Genomic DNA, 12,926 nt, shown 5'->3' with positions numbered 1-12,926 from the left:
TGTGTCAGGTGGGCTCCGGGACCCCTGTGAGTCCCCCTTAGTGGGCACTGGACCCCAAGGCTGAGAGCCGCTCCACTCCCCCAGGCCCTCCTCTTCTCAGGGGAGCCCCCTAGGAAGCGAGCAGGGCCCCTGCAGCTGCGTCCCAGTTCGCAGCATCTCGTTACTTCTGGTGCCTGTAAAATGGGGGTGATAACTATGTATTCACGTAGAATGATGTAGCAGAACATTTGCGACATACTGTATTATATTTTGTATGTAATATAGAGAGAGATTTAGTTCCAGCAAGTGTGGATTATGCATACTTACTCATAATTATCAACGTCATATAATTGTTTCCTTACGTGTGCTCAATGTGCCCGATTGTTACAGAGATCACATTTAACAGCCGTTTTATTGTGACGGTAAAATGAGTTAACATGCACAAGTGCCTGCTGGTGCCTGGGATGTGCTCAACGCATGTTACTTCTTATTACTGCGATGATTTTTTGTTTAGTTGCTAAGTCGTGTCTGATTCTTTGTGATCCCATTGAGTGTCACCCGCCAGGCTCCTCTGTCCATGGGGTTTCCCAGGCAGGAATACTGGAGTGGGCTGGTGATGCTGGCGGGTGGAAGAAATGTTGCAGCTTCTTTGAGGAACGTGCCCTTCTTAGGGGAATTTGAAAGTGACACTTAGAGATCCGCTTGTGCCAACGCTGCCTGGGGCTGCTGAGGGCTGCATGAGGTGGGTATGGCTGAGGAGGTGACGGGGTGGGCGGGAGGCTCCTCTCTGACCTGGACCCCAGGGGTGGATAAGTTGGACAGGGCTTGGTCACGGGGGTGCCTGTGCAAAGACACGGACCACCCAGTGCAGACCCCCAGAGCTCCCCCCCACTGCCCTGGTGAGCCCCACATCGCCGCACGTCCATCAGTCCATGGGATCGTCCGTTATGTTCCAGAAAGACTCGTCCACTGGGGGCGAGCTTCGATTTGGAGATTAGAGATTGCAAATCGGTATGGACGAGTGGTGTAGCCCGTGTCTCAGGAAGCGCCCTCTGGGGCCGGGAGCAGGTGCTCCTGTGCCTCTGCCTGGCTTTCCCGTCCTGGGCCCCAGTTGTTCGCTTGGACATTGTCAAAGCCATTTCTAAACAAAGCCCAGGAGAAGCAAAGCAGACCCGTTAGTGCTGCAACTCAATAGTGTGTTTTAATTTGAAGCAGACCTCCTTGTGGACGGCGGCCGTGGTGCACGGAAGGGGAGCGTCTCGGCGTGTCACCAAGCTGTGTGGGGAGCTGGAAACCGACCCTTGCAAGAAGCTCACCCCTTTTTCTAAATAAGCAAGACTGCTTCTACTCTAAGCGTGTTAAAGTTTCACCCAACCTGTGTTTACCTCCCCAAAATGTGCTGCGCTCCACAGAAAGCACTGTTCTAGCCTGGCGCGTGGTGCCCTCGTACCTGGTGCCGGCACGCCGGCTGCCGCTGCACTAGTGGACGGATCCCCGCTGCTTGGTCTCGGTTCTTGGATGGTGTTTCTGCCACTGCTCAGACGGTTGTTTCAGGGTCGTGCAAGGTGGGCCGTGTGCTTGGCGGCCCCCCGCCGGGGCCCAGGGCAGCACTGAAGGCCAGCTGTGGGGCCTGGGGACCCGGGTAGGTAGCTGGTGGAGGCTGAGCCCTGCTTGGCCACTCCTGGGCCGCCAGGACCTGAGTGCTGCGTGGTGGCCTGTCACCGTCCACTTTATTGCATTTTTGTTGATTTTAAAAGTGGTTTGTTTTCAGTGTTTGGCCAGTCGATACCTGTATCCTTACCACTGAGAGTGCTGTTCACAGCATGATCACAGGACTCAGGAAGCAGTTAATGGTGGACTGTGCTGAAAGCTATGAATGAGCGAATGGTGCTGGCCTGCAGGGAGTGGCCACAGGTCTGTGTGAGGAGGCGCTGTGAGAATCGCACCCGTGACGCGGCTTCAGCTGCCAGGTATGGACTGTGCAGTGCGGGAGGTCAGCCAGGTGAGTGCTGGCTGCAGCAGCTCGGTGGGCATCCTGCCAGCTGAGTACTGGGCACTCGGGTGCTTTTCGGGTGTGGACTCGACCCTAGTGGGACCTGTTAGCCGCCCCCACTGTTCTAGAGGAGAGGGAACAGAGGCACAAAAGTGCAGGCAGGGCACACGGTGGGAGGCGCCGGCCCCGGATTCGGGTCTGGGCAGCTCCCTGCAGGCCTAGGGCCTTGACCCCGAGGGCCCTGACAGGTGGCGAGGGCCCCGGGGTTGACGAGCACCCGGGAAGGCAGCCGCCTGGCTTCGCCGTAATTACGCGGATGTGCAGGAGGCTGTAAGGGCGTTCCGTGTAGTAGGGCAGACTTCATTACACAGTAAAAGGGGGAAATGGACTTAGCTTAGGTGGGTCTGCCTTTTCCAGTATTTTGATTAAAGAGCAGTTGGTTGGTTTGGGGGGTGGGGAGTGGAGGCGTGCTGTTTGGATTAGTGGATGCCGACTTGTGTTTTGCTTTCTTTGAAACCGTGGATTTCTGACTCTGGGCCGCGGTGCCCTGGTTTGCCCCAGAGGGAATCTCCGTTAACCACCCTTTACTGACATCTCAGGCTGTTTCTTTTTTCCTCGCACTGCCCCTGCTGCTCACCAGTCATTTTCATGTGCTTTGGTGGAGGGTGATGACCAGGATGGGGTGATGGGGGAGAGGCCTTATGAAAGCCCAGCTCCTGGATCTCAGCGCCTGTTTCCCCCACTTTTTACATCAGAACGAAGAGGACTATGCCTGGTGAGCCCCAGGGGCCCAGGTGCTGCTGCTCCCCTTGGCCTGCAAGACGGGCGCCACCCTTGGTATGTGTCATCTTAACGGGCCACTGTGCTGAGACCCGGTTCCACCGTGGGGCATGTTAGTGCAGAAGGTTGGGGGAGAGGGTGTGGGTTGATCTGAGGAACAGAAGGGCAGGCTGTGGCCCTTCTGAGAGTCCGAAGGGGCCTTCTCCTCTCTTCTGTGGTCTTGTGACCCATGGGGATCCCGAGCCTGGTGAGGAGCGCACTCCGGCCAGTGACCCTCCCATCTAGGTGCCCGTTGGGGATGCTGTTTGCTCCCTGAAAGTGGTGAAGAGAACCTGTTTGCTCCCTGAAAGTGGTGAAGAGAACCTGTTTGCTCCGATCTTGTCCTGGTGAAATGTTGTATATTTTGAAGTGGATGGTGTTTGTCTTTGACTTGCTGCTGCTGCTGCTAAGTCGCTTCAGTCATGTCCGACTCTGTGCAACCCCATAGACAGCAGCCCACCAGGCTCCCCTGTCCCTGGGATTCTCCAGGCAAGAATACTGGAGTGGGTTGCCATTTCCTTCTCCAATGCATGAAGGTGAAAAGTGAAAGTGAAGTCTCTCAGTCCTGTCCGACTCTGAGCGACCCCATGGACTGCAGTCTATCGGGCTCCTCCGTCCATGGGATTTTCCAGACAAGAGTGCTGGAGTGGGGTGCCATCGCCTTCTCTGGTCTTTGACTTGAGCACTTGATAAATAGTTGTTTAAACTGAAATAACTGGATACACTTGGAAGTAACGTGATGATTTGCCAAACCTCAAAAAAAAAAAAAAAGACAGGAAGTGTGCACACTGCATGCATTTCTATTACCGGATCCTGAGAGTTCACTGCCCACACAGACCGGTGCCCACCTTCCCTCTGGCCCAGGCTGTTGGCACTGGGAGAAAGCTAGCAGGGTTCATCCAACGACGTTTCTAAGTCGGTTAACCATTGAGGCCTCTCGTGTATCATTCCAGTTCCTCTGGAACAAGCGTGGACGGCGTACTTCTTTGTTTACTGGTGGTTGGTTCTGTGTTTACTCGGGTGACACTTTCTGTGTCCATTTCCCGTCTTGGTGGGTGATTTCCCAGAGAAGGGCTGTGGAGTGCTCAGCGCTCACATCAGGAAGACGCAGCACCGGTGGGGAAGCCGTCTCTGGTCGACGGTGCTGGTGGTGGGAGAGTGCAGCCGCCCCCGCTGGTCAGACCATGCAGTTTCCAGTGTTGCCCTTCTCCGCCTCTGCTGGGAGCCAGATCACACGTGGCCTGTCTGCAGTGCCTCCGTCTACACGGAGTCTCCGCTGTGTCACTGCCATGTGCTGCCCTTGGCTTTATTCCTGGAGAAGTGCAGGGTGGAGCCACCCGGGGGACAAGCCACACCCATAGAATGATCTGCTCAGGCCGTTCTGAAACCTTTTTGTTTCAGGACCTCTTTATATTCTCAACCTACCGGAGAGCCAAAAGACCCTTTGTTTACATGGGTTAGAGCCACCATTACTGTATAAGATATTAAAATTGAGGGCCTTAATTGATGGGCTGTAATGACCAACATTTAATGTATTGTGCTGAGAAGAAATCCGATATGTATTAATATATTTTTATGAAAGCATTGTTTAAAACTAAAAAAAAGAATGAGGAGTAGTATTGTTTCAGGCTTTTGTAAATCTCCTTTAGATTTAGCTTGATAAAAGCAGCAGTTAGTTTGTGGTTTGTGTCTGCTGGGATGTGATGTTTGGTTGAAGTATATGAAGAAAATCTGGCCTCACACTGATGTGTGGCTGGAAGGCAGGAGTGTTAGTGGTCTTCACAGGTGGTTTGCCACCACGCCAGAATGCAACAAGTCGTAGTTTCTTAAAAGCTAGTTGTCCTGCAGGGTCCAAAACTGGGCCAGGTGAAGCTGTCTGTAGCCGGTGGCCATGTGGCATCCGCCTTGTCACTGGAGGACATCGGGTCTCAAACACGCGGCCCCCAGACACAGGGAGGGGCCGTGCTCAGGGACATCACACCTCTGCTGCGCTCGCCACAGACCCCTAAGTGTTTGGGGGCTTTACGCTCACGGTGGCCAGCACATGTTTTCCACAATTCTAGTTTTCACTTTGAAGTTTGAATTTTATTATTGTAGCAAATACTGGCAACTGTTTTCCTGGAGGGACAGGTCCAGTTTTGAGAAAGCATCTGCCCAGCTCCCAGCTCCAGTCTCTGAGGAGAAAGGGGTCAGCCCACAGCTCGCCCTGGTGTGGTCACTCTTCCTCGAGATCCTGTTGTTCTTAGGGAGCAAGCGTTTCCTGTTTCTCTCTCAGAGTGAAAAGGCCTGAGTCAGCACTTGGTGAGGCACCTACTGCTCCTTTCAGCACATCGCCAGGTTAACCGCCTCCCTGCACCTCTCACCGGGAGCGTCTCTGCTGGGGGACCGGTGACAGTCCAGGTGGGGCGCTGCAGCTGTCCCTGCCAGCAGAGAGGGCGTATGACAGCTCAGAATTTGAGGGACAGAGCTTTAACCCCAGGAAGCCCCTCAGAAGGTCTTAGGGACCCCCCAGGAGTGCCCAGGAGCACTCGGGGAGAACTGCTGAGTCAGGAGAAGCCCGCGTTGCGTGGTCTCAGCCTCCCGAACCGTCTTATCCCTGAGCGTGTAGAGAGATGTTCCACTTTAATGAAGTGGTTTCCGACTTACAAGCATGTTTTCATAAAACTGCCCAAGAAGTCAGTCTGATTTGGAGTCTGAGTTCTTGTCTGTGTGGCCAGCTGGGACTGCAGCAGGGGTCTGGGGCTGGGACAGAGCTGGATGGCCTGTTCCGTGGAGCTGGTGTGGGTGGGAGGCCGCAGGAGTGACCGTCTCCGGCGTGGAAGGACACGGGTCATCCGTTGGTTCTTGGTGAAGGAGCGTGACTCTCCCTCAGGTCTCAGAGCTCTTTGTGAAAATAGGCAGCTCCTGTGAGTGGTGTCCTTAGTTCTCTGAATTCTGCTTGTGCTTTCTGAGCAGGTGTTCATGAAAGTTGTCTGTTATGAAAGCCCCTGTGTTTGCCAGCAGGTGCTGATGGTTTTTCCGACGCCCTGAGTACACGTTGCGTTTGGGTGTCCATCTGAGAGAGATCGTCAGTCTGGAAGTGCTACTGTTCCCGGCTGGCATGCAGACTGAGTTTAAAGCGTTTCTGTGGGCCTGGACAAAGAGCCTCCCCCTTCCTGCCACCGGTCTGCTTGCTCTTCATCACCTCTGTGTTTAAAAGTAAAGGATATTCGTAGGTGCAGACAAATGCGGTTCGACTCCACTTAAACGAGAATAGTCAAGTTCATAGAGTCAGAAAGTACACTGGTAGATGCTGGCTGGGGGAGATGGGACGTGAGTGTTTGATGGGGACAGAGTTTCGGTTTGGGAAGATGGAAAACTCCAGAGACGCGTGAGGGTGAGAGTTGTACCACCATGTGGACGTCCTGGGCACCACGGCCAGCTGCTGTGCGCTTAGATATGGTTAGAATAGTATGTTTCAAATTATGCGACTTTTACCACAATTAAAAAAAATTTTAAAAATATGCTTCCCAAAAATGAAAAAATGCTTTTCCATTAAAAAAAGCATGGTGTGTTTCCCCTCCCTCCTCAGGAAGCCGCCCGAGGTGCCCGGCCGGTGTCCTGGCGTGCGGCCCATTGCCTCGCTGCGTCTCACAGTGGTGGTTGCAGGCTTCTGCTCATGGCTTCTGACCTGCCCCAGGAGAAAATGGGCGTGAACGCTGCGACCTACATAGAGGACGCGTTGTAATTGATTGCTGACCAGTGGGCAGCCGCTCCGAGTGCATGAAAATTGCTGGTGAAGAGTTAATGCTGACGCACTGCCGCCTTGTCACAAGCCTGGCCCAGGGACAAGGGCAGGAACCTCGCTCTCAGTGGCCGAGGTCAGCACTGCCCCCTCCCCCAGCCACCCTCTGGGCTCCGGGTGGGGGCACCTGCTCTGGCCTGTCCCGGATGCCCAAGAGAGAGTGGACCAGAGCAGAGGGTTCCTGCTCTTAGGGAGCTTGCGATCTTGGAGGCAGATGGGTGAGCAGTCAGCGGGTAAAGGGTACAGGCTCATGGTCAGGAAAGAGCTCCAGACAGCAAGTCCCCGCGGGAGCCGGGAATGGCAGGTGCCCTGCTGGCGCAGTCCTGTGGGCCTGTGGCCGGGGCCCTGCTGTGGTCACACTGCTCTCTTGGACAGAACCAAAGGTTGCCGGCTATTTATGGAACTCGGTCTAACCCCTGGAGCGGCATCAGGACTGGGATGTCGCCCGGACCACCTGGCTGCTGGCTGCCCGCTGCTGGCGCAACCTCCCACCCCTCCTCCCGGCCCGGCACCTCCCCTCCACCACCGCCACCCCTGGAGCCGCCCCGCCTGCCCCCTGGAGCCGCCCCGCCTGCCCCCGGTCTCTGTGGTCTCAGTGTTGGTCCCGGCCCCCTTGCCTGTGGATGGAAATTCCTTCTTTTCAGGATCTGCTCAAAGCAGGTTTCCTATGAAACCCTGCCGAAACCATGAAACCTGGTTGGAATGTCCCGGTCTCCCGCACAGCCCACTGGCAACCGGCTTGTTTCCTAGTGTTTGTCTCCTTCCCGTCATGTCAGCCGTGACTTTGTAGGCCCGTCTCCCCCACGATGTGACTGGCCAGCCTGTCAGGGAGCCCATGATCCTGCTGAGCTGGTCAATGGGGTCTGGAGGGGTCGGTCCCAGGAGGTGGTGCAGGTGGGGCGTGGAGGGAGGCCCAGTGCAGCGCGAGGCGCCAGGTGGACAGGAGGGGCAGAGCGCTGGACGCGGGCAGACAGACAGGCCTGGTGCTGAATGTGGCTTCACGATCTGCATCTTGGCCACGCTGGTCCTGCGTGGGGGACCCTCCTTGAGGCCGTAAAGGCACCTGTTGAGGCGTCCAGGCCTTCAGGATGCTCTGCTCTCTGATTCTGCGGGTGACCCTGGGGTCACTCTGGAGCAGTAAGCCTCGCTCCTGCTCCCGTCCTGCCCCTTTAGTGTTTAGGACGCCTGGCGTTTTAGGGCTGGTAGATGGCGGGCTGAGAGTGCAGGACCTGCTGGTTTTCCTGGCACCCGTGCCTGCCTGGGTAGCTGCGAGCCACTCCGCTTGGTGAGGTTTCTGAGTGACCCTGTGTACCACCGGCCGTGACCTGCCCTCCGCCCGCGCCGCACCGCGCCCAGCCTGCGGGCAGCCAGCCAGGCCCAAGCCACTCCTGGGAGAGGGATGGAGGCCGTGTGTTGGGGTTTCCACTGACGACCGTGGGGACGACAATGAGAGGGGCTGCGGCTGTGTGCCCAGGGGTGAACGGGGCGGGCCCCGGAGGGGGCTGCAGGGAGGCAGGAGGCGGAGTCAGTATCATGAAAGAAACGGCTGAAAACCTGTGTTCTGACTGGCTATCTCTGTCCTATATGACACGGATATTCAAAAAGACAACAGGCTCGTTTTCTCAAGATGCAGCTTTCAGAGCCCCAGGTTAGCACTGTGCTTTTGCCTGTGGTTGTTGAAGATCTGAAGAACCTGCCAGAGCTGACGACCCTGCAGTGAGCGTGTCTCCACCAAAGACCCCGGAGCGGGGTGCTGCTCCTCTCCACGGGGCTCGGAGCTCGGTGCCGAGAAAATGTGCGTGTGTGTGTGTTATAAAGTATATACGACATAACATTTACCATTTTAAAGTGTATCGTTCGGGGCATTAACTGCAGTCAGAGTGTCTGCAAACCGTTGCCTCTCGCCTGGGTCCAGGACGTTCGCATCACCCCTAGCAGAAGCGCTGTGCCCACAGCCCATTCCGTGGTCCTCCAGCTGCTGGCAGCTGCTCCTCGGCCTTCTGTCTCAGGGTGTGTGCCTGAGTGGCCGTTCCATAGGAGTGGAACCAGCCGAGAGCTGGACTTCAGCATCTGGCTTCCTTCTAGGGTTCATCCAGGTTGTAGCAGGTGTCAGGCTTCATTCCTCCTTATGGCTGAACAGTATTTCACTAGGAATGGACCACCTTTTGTTCTATCCACTCATTTGTTGATGGAGATTTGGTGTTATTTCCAAACGTTACATTTTTTAATCATGTGATTCTTAGTTTGCCGTGCCTCTAAGCCTTGCCGTCCGTAAGTGTGCGTGGCTCCCGTCGGGCGCTCGTCTTGCCCGGGGCCGGGAGACTGCTGCCACCGGTCCCTGTTCTGAGCCTTGCCGTCCGTAAGCGTGCGTGGCTCCCCTCGGGGGCTCGCCCTGCTCGGGGCCGGGAGAGTGCTGCCACCGGTCCCTGTTCTGAGCCTTGCCGTCCGTAAGCGTGCGTGGCTCCCCTCGGGCGCTCGCCCTGCGCGGGGCCGGGAGACTGCTGCCACCGGTCCCTGTTTGCTCCGCGGGCGGGGTGGGCAGCTGCAGGTGCCTCCTGGTGGGCCCCCGAGCCCCTCCTCGGGGACTGGGAGCTGCCTGGTCCTTCAGGCTAATTAAAACGCGGTTCATGTTCTTCAGCGTTGTTCCTCTGTGTATTGCCAGGGGCAGTTGTAACCTTATTTTCAGTAAACCTTTCTGGGCTATAAGGTGTGTGTTTGCTTTTGTTTTGTTGCTCGCACCGCTTGGCATGTGGGATCTTAGTTCCCTTACGAGGGGTCAGACCCACGGCCCCTGCAGCAGAACCGCGGGGCCTTAAACACTGGGCCGCCAGGCAGGTTGCAGCTGTAAGGTTTAAGTCAAACTCCGTGAGCATGACTAAGCTATAAGCGCGAAAAAGCAACATATTCTGCCTAATTTGTTTATCATATTGGTCATAGTTAGTATATTTCAAGACCTGAAGGCCGGGGGTGTTAAACAGTGGGGAGAACAGTGACTTTTGACACTTGGCCGAGGACCTCCGCGGGCCTGGAGGTCTCCCTGGCCCGAGGGCTCCTAGCATGCCCACTCCCGCTCTGCTTCTGGGCCAGCCGGAGGCCTCTGAGCAGGCTTGCGGCTTCCGCCCCCTCCAGAAAGGTTCCCGTCGTTAAGCTTCACCGGCTGCATTGGTCACTCATCTGCCTGCTCACGCCTGCGGGCAGCTAACCCTGAGCCTGGACCGTGTGTGAGGTTGCTGTCGGCTGGTCCCAGGGTTCCCGCTGGCCTGGTGGCTCCACCACCACCATGTCACCCCAGGAAGGTCAGGGCAGGCTGCGCCCCTGAGGTGGGCGGGACCCCAGGTGCAGGCCATCAGACCCCCCTGCACGGCTCCGTGTGGAGACAGTTTGGCAAAACTGCCCTGAGCGAAGGTCTGCCCCGCGCTAGGACGCGCGGGTCCATTTGTGTGAAATGCCCTCGTAGGTGGAAGGCTGAGGTAGAGCCCATCAGTGGCCCCCAGGGGACAAGGGTAGGCGGGGCGGGAGGAGGCTGCTTGATGGGCGTGTGGCTTCTTCTTGGGGTGATGGAAGTGTTCTGGGAATGCGTGGTGATGGTTGCAGAACATTGTGGATGCGCTAAAAGCGGTAAATTGTACATTTTAAATGGTTAGGATGGTAAACTTTATGTTTCGTTAATTTTGATGTGGTTAAAAAACAAACCCCACCTTGATCATTTCGTGCACATTCATGACCCCAGATTTCCATATGTGGCCTTGAGCGCGAAAGCACCAGCACACTTGGCCTTGAAGGGTGCCTTTTTGATTCCTGACCAGCCAAAATGACATTTGGGGGTTCACCAGGATGCAGGAGACCCCGACCTTGCCTTGGCCAAGCTGCGGCCTGGCGTGGATGGGAGAAAGCTGTGGCTGTGTCATTTCAGGACGGGAGCCAGCACTCCGCACCTGGCACCGTCCACGGTCCAAGCCACGGGCCAGTGTCATTCAGCTTTTTTCAGTCTTCTGAAAAACGCAGAAACATATTTCTAGTATGTTATAAATTGTGAGCCTCTTTCTCTTATAGAAGAATTGATTAAAGAGACCCAACAGTCCTGTTTGATTTTCAACAAATTTACTCCTAGTTAATTATCCTGACTCAGAAAGACCGCGCCTCTCCAGGATGCCAGCATTTAGAAGTGAGGTCTCAGGTGTCTGGTTATGCAGATTGGGGGGGTTCCGATTTCTGTCATTTGGTGAGTTTGCTTTTACGTGTCCCCTCAGGGAGTTGTGTTGGCCCCAAGTGTGGGGATTACAGACGAATTAGTGCTCGGTTGAATTGGATTCAGCCGTGAGTATCAGCCACAGGAGCCTTGCTAAAGTGTGCAAGGAAATTTTATTTCTAAAGCTAAAGCTTATTTAGTCTTTTCAGATGCTCTTCTTGGTATAAGGACATTCTGGGATCTGTTTGGTAATAGCATTGTGATGCTTGCTATTCAACATGTGCTTTGTTTTATCAACATTCAAGTAACATTTCTTTTCGAAGTGTTGCGATTGTAAGTTAAAACAAACATCGGAGTATTCTTATAATAAAATCTGAGTTGAAACGCTTGGTTTCTAAATCTGTCACTAAGAAAGGAAGTATTCTTTTGCTGCATTACCATGGCAGTGTTGTAGACATGACCCTGTAGGTTACCCAGCCTGAGAATATTTTGATATATAACAAGAAACCATGTTTTATAGCAAAAAAAAAGATATAAAGAGAGGCTGAAGTTTTTCCTTCGTAATGTTTATTTTTAACCTTTGTTTTACTCTATTAAAAAGACTCGTGTTCATAGTAGAAAGTGCAGTGACAGTAGAAGGGTGTATTATTAGTTGGGGCACTTGAAGCCCTAAAGAGACCCCAGCATCACGGCTCCTGCAGGAATCCAAGCCTGTGTGTGAATTTCCAGGGGCATGTGGGCTTCCCGCTCTGTCCTGGGGGCCAGGCTCAGTGTGTCTCTACTCGGGGCAGACGAGGGGCCTGGAGGGGAGGTCCATGGAGTTCCCAGGGGTCCACCCACAGCTGACCTCCTGCCTACACACACCTAACCCTCTGCTGTCTGCACAGACCGTGTGGCTGGGCAGCATATGCCCACATGCCAGAGAGGAGCAGGCAGCCAGGCCGTGGCAGACAGCCAGCAGACTCTGCCATGGTGAGGGAGCGAGAAGGAAATGAGACTCTAAGTGAGCTGGTACATCAGGCCACTCCGGTCCTTCAGCCTGCTCTCCGCCACGTGTTGCCCTGAGTGCTGGGTGTGCCTCGTGCAGGGAGGACTCACGTGGAGCATGCCAGGCTGCGGATGCTGTAGAGGCCGCTTGAGCGGGAGCGGGTGGCGGAGCAGACAGTCCGCTGTTTCTAGTCAGGCGGTCAACAGTGTCCTCTCTTAAGAAGGAGAGAGCTAAACAAAGACCTGAAAGAGTGAGCAAGCCACAGGGATCACTGAGGAGAGAGGGTTTCCAACAGACGTGACGGGTGCAAAGGCCCGGGGGCAGGAGCCTGTGGGGCAAAGAGGGGAGAGGCCAGGGCAGCGACAGGCCAGCCCCTCTGGTTGAAGTGGGGGCCGTTGGGGCTTTGAGCAGCCGCACTGTTGGCCCTCCAGTCTGCAGCTGCTGCTTGGACACGGAGGGGGCCTGTTAGGACTTGTAGGGCCATCCGCCGGGAGATGACGCATGACGGCTGGGACCAGCGTGCCAGCAGCAGGGATGGTGAAGCTGAAGGCGTCTGCACGGTGCAGGTATGAGAGTGGAGGCTTCAGTCGTGGGCCAGGTGTGAGGGGCAGAGACGGGGCACCAGCACTCTGGCCTGGCCTCGCGACTGAGGTGAGGACGTGGGCTGGGGGTGGGTGTTTGTTAGTCATGCAGGGTTCTGGTGACCCTGCCAAGCGGGTTCAGAGGGCTTGGGGGAGGGCCAGCAGAGGTTCCTGGGGAGGGCGGGGTGGGCAGGTGCCGTCAGAGTCCAGGGGCCCGTCCGAGCAGAGGTGTTGCGAGGGCAGCAGGGGGCTTGGGCCGCATGGACCAGGGAGGGGCCTGGCGGAGATCAAAGTGCTGGCGGCCGCACGGCCAGCCGTGGTCGCGGGGTGCACTGTGGACGGACAGGGGGCCTGCGGGGCCGCAGGGGCCAGAGCAGCAGCGGGGAGGCAGGGAGGGGAGTGGGCGGAGAGCGCAGGGCTGTCGGGGGGTGGGGGCGGCCTGACTGGAGAGGGAGGTGAGGAACTGGGGGAGATGAGCCCGTGGGGCCAGCTAGTGGGCCGCGGGAGCGGGCAGTGGGCGCCAGAGACTGTTTCTGCCCCTGCCGTCTGTTGGGGCTCACTGAGAACGTCCTGAGCATCCTTCTTTAGAGGAT

The 12,926-nt window shown here is 56.1% G+C and overlaps 1 protein-coding gene across 6 annotated transcripts in view; it reads left to right on the top strand.

Moving 5' to 3' along the window:
* Positions 1-12,926, top strand: part of AGO2 (argonaute RISC catalytic component 2) — an 83,105-nt gene that overhangs the window by 14,000 nt on the left and 56,179 nt on the right. Inside the window, exon 1 of one of the 6 annotated variants that reach the window (XM_086337449.1) lies at positions 6,099-6,651. The exons of the other annotated variants lie outside the window; for them this stretch is intronic. The gene's annotated coding sequence lies outside the window, so the exon portion shown is untranslated. Of the gene's footprint in view, positions 1-6,098; positions 6,652-12,926 lie in introns of those variants that run through there. 6 annotated transcript variants of the gene reach the window in all.

The sequence above is a fragment of the Bos grunniens genome, chromosome 14 (genome assembly GCF_055505025.1).
Source record: "Bos grunniens cultivar Pamir isolate PY7600 chromosome 14, Bosgru_T2T1.0, whole genome shotgun sequence".
In the NCBI taxonomy this organism is placed as follows: domain Eukaryota; kingdom Metazoa; phylum Chordata; class Mammalia; order Artiodactyla; family Bovidae; genus Bos; species Bos grunniens.
Note: the sequence above shows the minus strand (reverse complement) of the source record. Positions and strands in the feature narration are given on the sequence as shown.